Source organism: Giraffa tippelskirchi, chromosome 9 (genome assembly GCF_054371585.1).
Source record: "Giraffa tippelskirchi isolate mGirTip1 chromosome 9, T2T-mGirTip1v1.2.pri, whole genome shotgun sequence".
NCBI lineage: Eukaryota > Metazoa > Chordata > Mammalia > Artiodactyla > Giraffidae > Giraffa > Giraffa tippelskirchi.
The window spans coordinates 33,094,026-33,106,034 of NC_137283.1; the positions used below are offsets into that span (position 1 = coordinate 33,094,026).

The 12,009-nt window shown below is 38.8% G+C and overlaps 1 protein-coding gene across 2 annotated transcripts in view; it reads left to right on the forward strand.

Moving 5' to 3' along the window:
• The window catches only part of SUCLG2 (succinate-CoA ligase GDP-forming subunit beta), a 626,520-nt gene that overhangs the window by 608,332 nt on the left and 6,179 nt on the right, over positions 1-12,009 (forward strand). For both annotated transcript variants that reach the window (XR_014064918.1, XR_014064922.1), the window contains one exon: positions 6,497-6,561. The gene's annotated coding sequence lies outside the window, so the exon portion shown is untranslated. The remainder of the gene's footprint in view (positions 1-6,496; positions 6,562-12,009) is intronic.

Genomic DNA, 12,009 nt, shown 5'->3' on the forward strand with positions numbered 1-12,009 from the left:
CACTAGTATCCATGGTCTCTATGCACCAGCTGCCAGCAGTACCTTCCATGAGGACTTGACAACCAAAAATGTCCCCAGAGGTGGTCAAATGTCCCTTGGGGAAACCATCCCCAGTTGAGAACCACTGTAGTGCAATATGCTTCTCTCTGTTCTGTGCCCTCCCGCTTTGTTAACAGTTCTATTACACTTTATATCAATCTACTATGTTTATTATTTAAAGCTGTTTTGTTTATCTTCCTTTTAAATATTCATTGCAAGGATTTGAGTTAATCATCTCTTGTGTTCATAACACAATAGTGTTTTTGGTTCAGAAGCCTCATCTCTCGTGTTACAGATGTCCTACTTTCTTTACCCCTCCCCACATCCTCTAATCCCATCTTCTTCTACTTCATATACAGCCATTGTAATGGTTTGATGTGGATCCCTCTGTTTATATCTGTTCTTGTAAATTTGACTGTTGTTTTGTGCACTTTATATAATGGTATTGTGCTATGGATCTATTTTATTTCTTACTTTTTTCACTCAGTACTTTGTTTTAAGATCTGTGTATGTTGCTTTGTGTGCATCTGGTCAATCCTTCTTCTTTATATCCCCATCACCTAGCTTACTGTCTGATGTATGTTAGGTGCCAAATAGATGTTCACATAACTAATTGCATAAATGAATACGTCAAATGGTGAATGGGAATAGCAGACAGAGTAGTGGCTGCCCAAAGATGTCCATGTTCTGAGCCCTAGAATCTGTGAATGTGTTACCTTATAAAGCACAAGAGACTTTGGCTGCTGCTGCTGCTAAGTCGTTTCAGTCGTGTCCAACTCTGTGCGACCCCATAGACAGCAGCCCACCAGGCTCCTCCATCCCTGGGATTTTCCAGGCAAGAGTACTAGAGTGGGTTGCCATTTCCTTCTCCAAGAGACTTTGGAGATGTGCTTAAATTAAGAATTTCAAGATGGGAAGATGACCCTGGATTATCCAGGTGGACTCAGTATAATCACAAGGGTCCTTATAAGAGGAGAAAAAGGGGTCAACACCAGAAGAAGGAGATGTGATGACAGAAGCAGAGGATGAGTGACGTGCTTTCAAAATGAGTCAGGAGCATAAGCCAAGGAATGCAGGCAGGCTGGAGAAGTTAGCAAGGCAAGGTAATCGATTCTACCCTAGAGCCTGCATGAGGAAGTCTGTCCTGCTGACATGTTAGTTTCAGGTTTTCTGACATCCAGGACTGTAAGGTCATTTGTTTTGTTTTAAGCCACTAAATCTGTGGTAATTTGTTACAGCAGCGACAGGAAAGTAACACAGTGGATGAACTAACACCTAGATAAGTGTACAAAACTTTCCAGCAGTTGAACTTCTCTCTCCTGTCTCCTCCTTGTCTCTCCATCAAGTGTTTAATATTCATACAAATTGAGAGAATCTCAAAATATGAAAGACCTCAAAGAGTAATACTTTAAAGGGAAAATTGTGAGGTAAACAATCACCCCACATCTGTCTGTTAATTGCATGGTCCACTTGACTGCGGCAGTGTGAGATTCATATGGGATGAGGACTTGAATACCTGGAAGGTCTGGTTCCTTTGTGGCCATCTCTGGAGATTAGCCACTTTACTAGATTAAAGTCTTGAAGATAAACTGGTTACTATGATAGAGACAGGCTTCCCTGGTGGCTCAGACAGTAAAGACTCTGCCTGCAATGCAGGAGACCTGAGTTTGATCCCTGGGTCAGGAAGATCCCCTGGAGACAGGAGTGGCTACCCACTCCAGTAATTTTTTTTTCCTGAAGAATTCCATGGACAGAGGAGCCTGGAGAGCTACAGTCCAGGGGGTCACAAAGAGTCAGACGTGACTGAGTGATTTACACATGCACACACACTCATGATAAACATCAAGCCTCATAATTGTGGCAGAATTCTTTCTATGGGTCTGGAACCAAAATTATAACACTCAATACATTAGATGTGACCCAAACCCAATGGTTTCTTTCATGTATCTTTCTTGAATGACCCAATCCATCCCTCAGAAAGAAATGTATTCACTTATATACATAGGTTTGATCAATTTGGTTACAGGTTTAGGATCTCGCCTCATTTCAAATAAATGGCTATTTTTTCCAACCATCTCATAAGGCTTCCTTGTTAGAGCACATGTAGCCCTGATTTGTTAGGCACATGTCTTCACATTCACCAGGACCTCATTTTCTGGAAAATCAGAGAATCATTCTTTAGGAAGTAGGTTATCATAGCTGTCAAGAAGTGCAGGCTATGAGATCAGACTACCCCAGTTCAAACTCTTGTTGAACCGCATTCTAGCTGTGACCTCAAACAAATGAATAACTTCCTGATGCCTTTGTTTCCTCGGCTCTAAAACTGAGCTAATAATAGCATTTACAGTTATAAGGAACACAGGAGATAATTTATATAGATTATTGCAAAGCATTTAGTCCATTGACGGGCATGAAGAAAATGCTCAGTGAATACTAGTTATTAGTAGTAGTAGGACTGTGATAGGGAAAATTCAGTTTAATTTTCCAGATAATTATGGCAATTAATTTTTATTCTTCATGGAACATTTACCAGTTTTGCAGCTTAGAGTTAAACTTGATCAGGAGCCTGAGATGCAGCACTTTTCCCAGCTGTCACCATCAGTGACCTCTAGCCTTGCTAAGGGTAAGGGAAGAGGAACCAAACCACCCTCATGGGTGCTCTGAGTCCAAATGTCCCTGACATTAAAACCAGCACGTATTGTTGTTTAGTTGCGAAGTCGTGTCAGACTCTTTGCAACCCCCTGGACTGTAGCCCGCCAGGCTTCTCTGTCCATGGGATTTCCCAGGCAAGAATGCTGGAGTGGGTTGCCGTTCCGTTCTCCAGGGGATCTTCCCGACCCAGGAATCAAACCCACATCTCCTGCTTGGCAGACAAATTCTTTACCACTGAGCTACCAGGGAAGCATGTATACTTTAGAATAGACTAAATATGTTGTGGTGACAAATAATCCCATACTTCCAGTAGTGTAACTCACCAAAAATTTTATTTTTCACTGTTGTGTATGTCCAACTGAGGCAAGCAGAAATCTCTGCTCACTGTAGTCACTCAGAGACCCAGAATGGGTGGGCACCCTCATAAATGGGGACGGTCGCCATATCTGCAAGAAAGCAAGTGAGTGGTGAATTGTGCACTGGCTCTTAAAATTTCCACCTGGAAAAATATGCATCACTTTCCTTCCCATTTCAGTGGCCAGAAAAGTCAAGTGGCCATTCCTCATTGCAAATAGGATGGAACATTCAATTCTACCATTCTCAGAGGGAAGAAAGCCAGAAATATTTGGAGATTCACATCAATGACAAACATACCAGACAAAGATTATGCTAGGTGCTTTTAGTGATTGGGCATAAACAAAACCTAGCAGCTACTCTCAGTGACTTGACAGATAAGAGGCAATCTGTGCATGAACATATATGACTTAAAAAAAACACACACACATTTATTTATTTAGGTGTACCAGGTGTTCAGTGTGGCACACAGGATCTTCCAACTTCGTTGTGACATGGGGGATCTTTAGTTGCAGCATGCAAACCCTTAGTTACAGCATGTCGGGTCTAGTTCCCTGACCAGGGATCAAATCCGGGCCCCCTGCATTGGGAGCACAGAGTCTTAGCCACTGGACCGCGAGGGAAGTCCCCATATCTGATTTTGAAATTAACTAGCAACTGCTAAGATTACTTTAGCCCAATCATGTGGGAAAAGGAAACCAAAGCCACTGATACATTGGCCAGCTTGATTAAGCAAGATTTAGTCCCAATGGGGGAAAAAAAAGAGTAGCATGACATAATTAGGTGCTGACTGTGGATAATAAGGTGAGGGCTATGGTGAGACCTTCTTGCCCTGAAGCACCTTTCTCTAAGAAAAGTCTAGCATGGTAAGAGGAGTCAGGAAATGATCAGTGGTTAGTGACCAAGGACAGAGGGTGTAGTAAAAGTCCATGGTGCTAACTGAGTTTGTCAGTTAGCAAGTTTTGTCAGACACAAATCCAGAGGTAAGGGAGGAAATAGAAGGAATTTGTTACAGTACTTCAAGGTCAGGAGCTGTAAGTAAACTACACCAAGGTAATTTTGACCTCCCCACTGTCAGCTTGTGTTAGAATTTGGGTTTAAGGTTGGATCCCAGATGGCAAGGTTTGTTTCCCCATCTGAGCCTCAAGCTTGAGGCTTGTAGAATGATTGGCTCCAAAACCATGATGTGATGCCTGGTAAAAGGAGATCTGTGGGTTGTTAATCTGTGAATCAAAAAGCAAACCTGGCCCAGCAGTATGTTAATCCTGATGGCTGAGAGGGAGCCAGTACAATCATTTACAAGAATGCATGCAGCACAGGGTCTCAGAAATAGTCTAAGGAAGTGTTTGGAATGGACCAAATCAATAAATTGCTGATTTTTCCTCCTGTGTTAGGTTTCCTGTAGTGCAAATACAATCCCAACACTTTCTGAATGACTCAGGCCAAAGGAGCAGGCCTAAATTCAGCTTGGAATTCTTTTATTTATCAAGTGTCTACAGTCATAGGGGAAATTTAATTGCTATGCATCTTCATTAAAAAAATTGGCCCCTTTCACACCTGTCCTTGGTGGAGACCAGCATATTCTTCCTTTCATGCACTGGGTTTTGTTACATAAATGCTTTTCTTCTAAGAGAATATAGGTTTGAGCTGTAGGTGTGAAGAGTCATGAGTCTTGCAACATACTTTCAAATGGTCTAGCATAAACAATAAGTATAAAACTATACACACACAACAAGTTCCTACAGGGAACTATAGTCAATTTTTTGTAATAACCTGTAAGGAAAAAGAATCTGAGAACATACATAAATATAAAATATATGCAAATATATACACATATATGTTTCAGTTACACATACATATATATAACTGAATCACTATGCTGTATACCTGAACCTAACATGCCACTGTAAATCAGCTATACTTCAATTAAAAATAAAGTATATATGCCTACAAAGGAATAAAGCAAATGTGGCAAAATACTAACCTTTTGGTGATTCAGAGTGAAACACTTACAAAACTGTATTGTTCTAATCTTGCAGATTTATTTACATTGTTGCAAATAAAGAAGCAAAAAACAAGCAGGAAAAAAAAAGAAAATCCCAGATATATGAGGCAGTATAAAGGAGGTTCTCCTATTAAAGTTTAAAATCTTAAAATGAGGTGGCAATAAAAATTGTTTTGAATTTTTCTTTAAGGTAAATTGGTAGAAGTAAAGTTGTAGGTTGAGTCATTAAGAAAGAATATTTGGATATGATGGAACGCACTATTTGTTAATACATCTTTGTTAAATGAAGGGGATGATGCTTCTCTCCTCAGGGTGTTTTTCTATCAGTGATGATGGATGATTGCAGAGTTAGCTACACAGTGTCAACTGATGTCTCTCATTATGAGGAAAAAAAAAAAAAAAAAAGAGGGAGAGACCTAATCAGGATGGTGACAATATACGTATGCCTCTTTATAATGACTTAGTCTGAGCTGACTTTGATTTACCAGCACTGCACTCGAAGCTGCCTGGTTGACTAGTCCCAGTCTGTGCTGGTAGAAAAAAATGCTTCATCAGCACTCAGTGCTTATGAGACCTGATAGTTCATTGTAGTGGATTGGACCTTGGAGACCTCCTTATTGATTGCCGCTATGGACTGAAATGTGTCTTCCCAAAATTTCTATGTCAAAGCCTTTCCCTCTAGTATGATGGTATGTGGAGATGCAGCCTTTGGGAGGTAATCAGGTTTAGGTGTGTTCATGAGAGTGGGCCCTCCTGATGGGACTAGTGCCCTTATAAAGAGAGACACTAGAGAGCTGATGCTCCCCCTCTCCATGTGAGGACACAATGACAAAGCAAATAAATTCAAAATAATGTGTAAGTGATAATGCATGTGTGCATGCTAAGTCACTTCAGCCTGTCCGACTCTTTGTGACCTCATGGACTGTAGCCTGCCAGGCTTCTCTGTTCATCGGATTCTCCAGGCAAGAATACTGGAGTGGGTTGCCATGCCCTTCTCTAGGGAATCTTCCTGACCCGGGGATCGAACCTGCTACTCTTACATCTCCTGCATTGGCAGGCAGGTTCTTTACCACTAGCGCCACCTGGGAAGCCCATAAGTCGTAAAGGATGGTTATAATTACTCAAAACATAATATACTTTGCTAATGTGAATTAATTTTCTGTAGACTTCAATAATGGGAGCTTCCTTGGTGTTCCAGATGTAAAGAATCTTCTTACAATGCGGGAGACCCAGATTAAATTCCTGGCTTGGAGAGATCCCCTGGAGAAGGGAATAGCAACCCACTCCAGTATTCTTATTTGGAGAATTCCATGGACGGAGGAGCCTGGCGGGCTGCAGTCCATGGGGTCACAAAGAGTCAGACATGATTGAGTGACTAACACTTTAATTTTTTCAAGCTTCAGTAATAAAAGAAAGTTAAAACTAAAACTCTTATATTACTTGCAGGAGAGAAGACTTGCCTAGGATGTTACCCATGTACAGACATGTATATCAACTAGCAGCACAGAAAGGTAGACACAGTTTTAATTTCTGAATCTTTTGTCATACTGTATTACCAAGAAGATGGTGGTAAATAAAATTACAATATAAAGTCATATCAGAGTGTATTGTAACACTCACTTTAGAAATACATAACACAATTTGGTTACACAGAAAGCATACCATTGTATGCTAAATTTCATCAGAAGGCTCAGTATCTCTCTGTAATTCTAAAAATTGTCAGCTCTATGCCTGTTTCTTGTACTAAAAAAAAAAAAAAAAAGAATATTAAGGGTAATAGCAATAAACATCTTTCATAAACAACTGAGGAAACCCTAAATAATTTCTTAAGAAAATAATCTTAATTATTACATGATTCTCAGCTTATGGTTGAAGTTTAATTTTCATGTTATGTTTTATATCACACTGTGTATTTTCCAACCCAATTTCAACATTCCCTACATCTCTAAAGCTGTCACTGAATTGGTCCTGACTCTAAAGCTGTCACTGAATTGGTCTTGACTCTACCTAGTGGATAATGGTCAGAAATGGGTGGGTAGATTAAGGAATGAGGTCAGATATTGTCAACCACAAAGAGAAATGCAAACATGAGAATTGTGAGTTAGGTTTTATTTGGGGAAAAGTGAGGACTGTAGCTTAGGAGACAGCCTCTCAGATAACTCTGAGGAACTGCTCCAAAAAGATAAGAGGAAAGAAAGGTGATTACATACTTTTGATTTTAGTGAAGGAGGGTATGTAAAGTATGCATTTGGGGAAGTTACTGCTCTTCACAAGAAGGTTGCTGCCAGTCGTGAGGAACAGATAATCTCTGTTTATGATTTTAGGGCTTTTCTAGATATGAGAAGATGTAAGAATTTGAGCTCATAAAATCTTCTTCTGAGAATGGGCACATGTATATTTATGGTTGAGTCCCCTCGCTGTTCACCTGAAACTATCACAACATTGTTAATTGGCTATGCGTGCGAGCATGCTAAGTCGCTTCAGTCGTGTCCAACTCTTTGCAAATCTACGGACTGTAGCCCATCAGGTTCCCCTGTCTATGGGATTCTCCAGGCAAGAATACTAGAATGGGTTGCCATGCCCTCCAATCTTCCCTACCCAGGGTAATTGGCTATATTCCAAGACAAAAATAAATACATAAATAACAGGAGAAAAAATAATAAAATAAAAATATGCTTTTGCAGAAAGTTGTTGATAAACATAAAAGGCAAATTAATAATGATAAGATGTCACAACTCCAAGAAAAATGTCTACCTATCTGAAGTCCTGTTCTGCCAGTCTTTCGCATAGCACAGAGTGCCTCCTTCCTAGTTTCCACCCTGAATTCCTTTCAGGGTGTGTTGAAGGTTAGTGACTAGAGTGGCTAGAGACCTAATCCTTGTGGAGGGAGATGGCGAGTGATAATTTTTCATCCACAATATAAAAAAAAATTTGATTACATTTTCGCTTGCCACACAGACTAATAAAATGAACTCAGTGGGTTTAGGCATAGATTGAGCAAGAAATCTAAACACCTAGTTGAAGTATTCTCTCCTATTTTGTCATACTTTGTCACCAAACCATTTGTTTTTGCCCTAGTGAAATATACACATTAATTATATGTGTAAATGATATAAATGAAATAGAATTCATATTTTATATCAAGACAAGAAAAATTTAAACAGGCCCTTTGGCCTCCTCTCTCTCCCAGCTGTGCACTGTGTATCTGCATTCTGCATGCTCCAGGCCTTCCCAGTGACAGAAATACCTGTTACCATAAACAGTAGTATTCTCCTAGCATCAGTAAAACAACTACTGAAAGATAGTGTTCCTTGTAGATCTCATAAGAGGTCACATGGTACTTAGATCTGGATTGTGTAAGCCAGCAATAATATGTAATATAGAGTCCTCCATCTCAAAAAATTTATGTAACTGTGTCTTGACCTCTAGTAGATTAAACAGTTCTCAGAGCTTTCTGAGATGCTGTTCCTGGATTATAATCCTCAAATTTGACTTGACTAAAATTTTCCATTCCTTTCTTAGATTGACTAACTTCATATATGTATATATATAGTATGTGTAGGAAAGCTTGACTAGGGTTTTAACAACTACTTTTTAGTAAATTTGATTGATATGACTTTTGTCACATGTGGGAATACAGTATTTAAGAATTATTTTATCTACATCTTTCTATTTCTGAATTTTAGTAATGCCTTTCATCTTAAACTCTATTTTGTCAAATATTAACATAGTCAGTCACCCTCTCTTTTCCCTCTAATAAATTTCCCTTTTCTTGCCTGACTGCCCAGCTTGCTGTCTTTTTCTCTGCACTCGCCTTACATTCTGGTGCTGAAACCCAGGAGGGAAGATCCACCACAACTGGGTGGGCTCCTCTCATGAGCCCACCTCTCGTGGTCCCCTCCCTTGGACCTTGCCAAGAAACTGAGACAAGCTCTGGGACGGGACTTTCCACTTGCCTTGCTGGACTGACATCCACACACTGGCCCACATTTCATTCATCAGTTACAAGGGACTGATGCTGAAGCTGAAGCTCTAATACTTTTGCCACCTGAAGTGAAGAGCCTGATGCTGGAAAAGATTGAAGGCAAAAGGAGAAAAAGGTTAGCAGAGGATGAGACGGTTAGATAGCATCACTGACTCAAAGGACATGAATTTGACCAAACTCTGGGAGATACTGAAGGACATGTAAAAATGCTTCCTTGAATGACATAATTAACTGGTATATTTAGAGATGGAAAAATATGTGGATTTGATTGAGACAAATCAATAGAGTACGCTGTTACAAAGATCAAACCTTGAATCTTTGGAGTGAGATCACTGACTCCAAGACCCTAGACTACCAGAGAACTAACCCTAGGGAGTATCAGATAGTGAGAACTCACACAAAGGAAACCACTTGAATGCAAGACCCCGCATCACCCAACCACCAGTAGCACCCTGTGCAGGATGCCTCATCTAAACAACAAACAAAACAAAAATACAAACCCAGTCATCAGTGGACAGGAGTACCACCTCACTCAGCCTTGCCCATCAGAGGAAAAACAAACAAACAAACAAAAGCTCAGCACAAATCTCAACCTATACGAAGCTCACACAAACCACTGGACCAAACAGGAGGACAGAAACCAAAAGGAAGAGAGAATTCAACCTTCTTCAAGGAAAGAATTAACCTTTCCTTGAAGCCTAAGAAAAGGAGACCTCAAACACAATAACTTAAAAAAAAAAAAGAAAAGGCAGGGAAATACTGCACAAATGAAGGAACAAACTAGAAACACAGAAGTCCAAATAAATGAAAAGGAAATAGGAAAATTACCTGAAAAATAATTCAGAATAATGATAGTGAAGATTATCAAAAACCTTGAAAACAAAATGGAGAAAATGCAAGAATCAATTAACAAAGACCTAGAAGAATTAAAGAATAAGCATACAGAGACAAACAACACAATTACTGAAATTAAAAATACTCTAGAAGGAATCAATAATAGAATATCTGAAGCAGAAGAACAAATCAGGGAGCTGGAAGATAAAATGGTGGAAATAACTTCTGAAGAGCAGAATAAAGAAAAAAAGAATGAAAAGAGCTGAGGACAGACTCAGAGACCATATCAAATGGGTCCCATATCTGGGACCATATAAAATGCACCAACATTTGAATTACAGGGGTCCCAGAAGAAGAAGAGTAAAAGAAAGGGTATGAGAAAATTCTTGAAGAGATTATAGTTGAAAATTCCCCCAGCATGGAAAAAGAGATAGCCAATCAAATCCAAGAAGCACAAAGAGTCCCATACAGGATAAACCCGAGGAGAAACACGCCAAGACGCATACTAATCAAACTAACAAAGATTAAACACAAAGAAAGAATATTAAAAGCAGCAAGGGAGAAGCGACAAGTAACATAAAAGGGAAACCCCATACATTTGACAGCTGATCTTTCAGCAGAAACTCCGCAGGCCAGAAGGGAATGACAGGATATATTTAAACTACTGAAAGGGAAAAATCTACAACCAAGATTACTGTACCCAGCAAGGATCTCATTTAAAACTGATGGAGAAATAAAAAGCTTTTCAGACAAGCAAAAGTTAAGAGAATTCAATACCACCAAACCAGTTTTACAACAAATGGTAAACGGACTTATATAGTCAAGAAATACTAGAGAAGAAAAAAGATCTACAAAATCAACCCCAAACAATTAGAAAATGGCAATAGGAATATATATATATATATATATATATATATATATATATATATAATTACTTTAAATGTAAATTGATTAAATGCTCCAACCAAAAGACTGGCTGAATGGATACAAAGGCAAGACCCATATGTATGCTGTTTACAGGAAACTCACTTCAGACCTCAAGACACATATAGACTGAAAGTGAGAGGATGGAAAAATATATTCCATGCAAATGGGAAGCAAAAGAAAGCTGGAGTAGCAATCCTCATATCAGACAAAATAGACCTTAAAATAAAGAATATTGCAAGAGATAAGGAAGGACACTACATAATGATCAAGGGATCAATCCAAGAGGAAGGCATAACAATTGTAAATATCTATGCACCCAACATAGGAGCACCTCAATACATAAGACAAACACTAACAGATATAAAAGGAGAAATTGACAGTAACACAATAAAAGTAGGAGACTCTAATACCCCACTCACACCAATGGACAGATCATCAAAACAGAAAATTAATAAGGAAACACAAGTCTTAAATGATACATTAGATGAGATGGATCTCATTGATATCTTCAGGACATTCCATCCAAATACAGAAGAATACACCCTCTTCTCAAGTGCATATGGAACATTCTCCAGGATAGACCACATCTTGCGTCACAAATCAAACTTAAGTAAATTTAAGAGAATTGAAATTTTATCAAGCATCTTCTCTGACCACAATGCTATGAGACTAGATATCAATTACAAGAAAAAAAAAAACTGTAAGAAACACAAACACATGGAGATTAAACAACACATTTCTAAGTAACCAACAGGTTACTGAAGAAATCGAAAGGGGAATCAAAAATTTTCTAGAAACAAATGACAATGAAAACACTACAGCTCAAAACCTATGGGATGCAGCAAAAGCAGTTCTAAGAGGGAAGTTTATAGCAATACAGTCCTACCTCAAGAAACAAGAAAAACATCAAATAGACAACCTAACTTTACACCTAAAGCAACTGGAAAAAGAAGAAGGAAAAAAACCCAAAATTAGTAGAAGGAAAGAATCATAAAGATCTGAGCAGAAATGAAAAAGAAATGAAAGACTCAGTAGTAAAGATTAATAAAACTAAAACCTGGTTGTTTGAGAAGATAAACAAAATTGACAAACCCTTAGCCAGACTCATCAAGAAAAAAAGAGAGAAGAATCAAATCAACAAAATTAGGAATGAAAAAGGAGAGATTACAACAGACAATGCAGAAATACAAAGGTTTATAAGAGATTATTATGA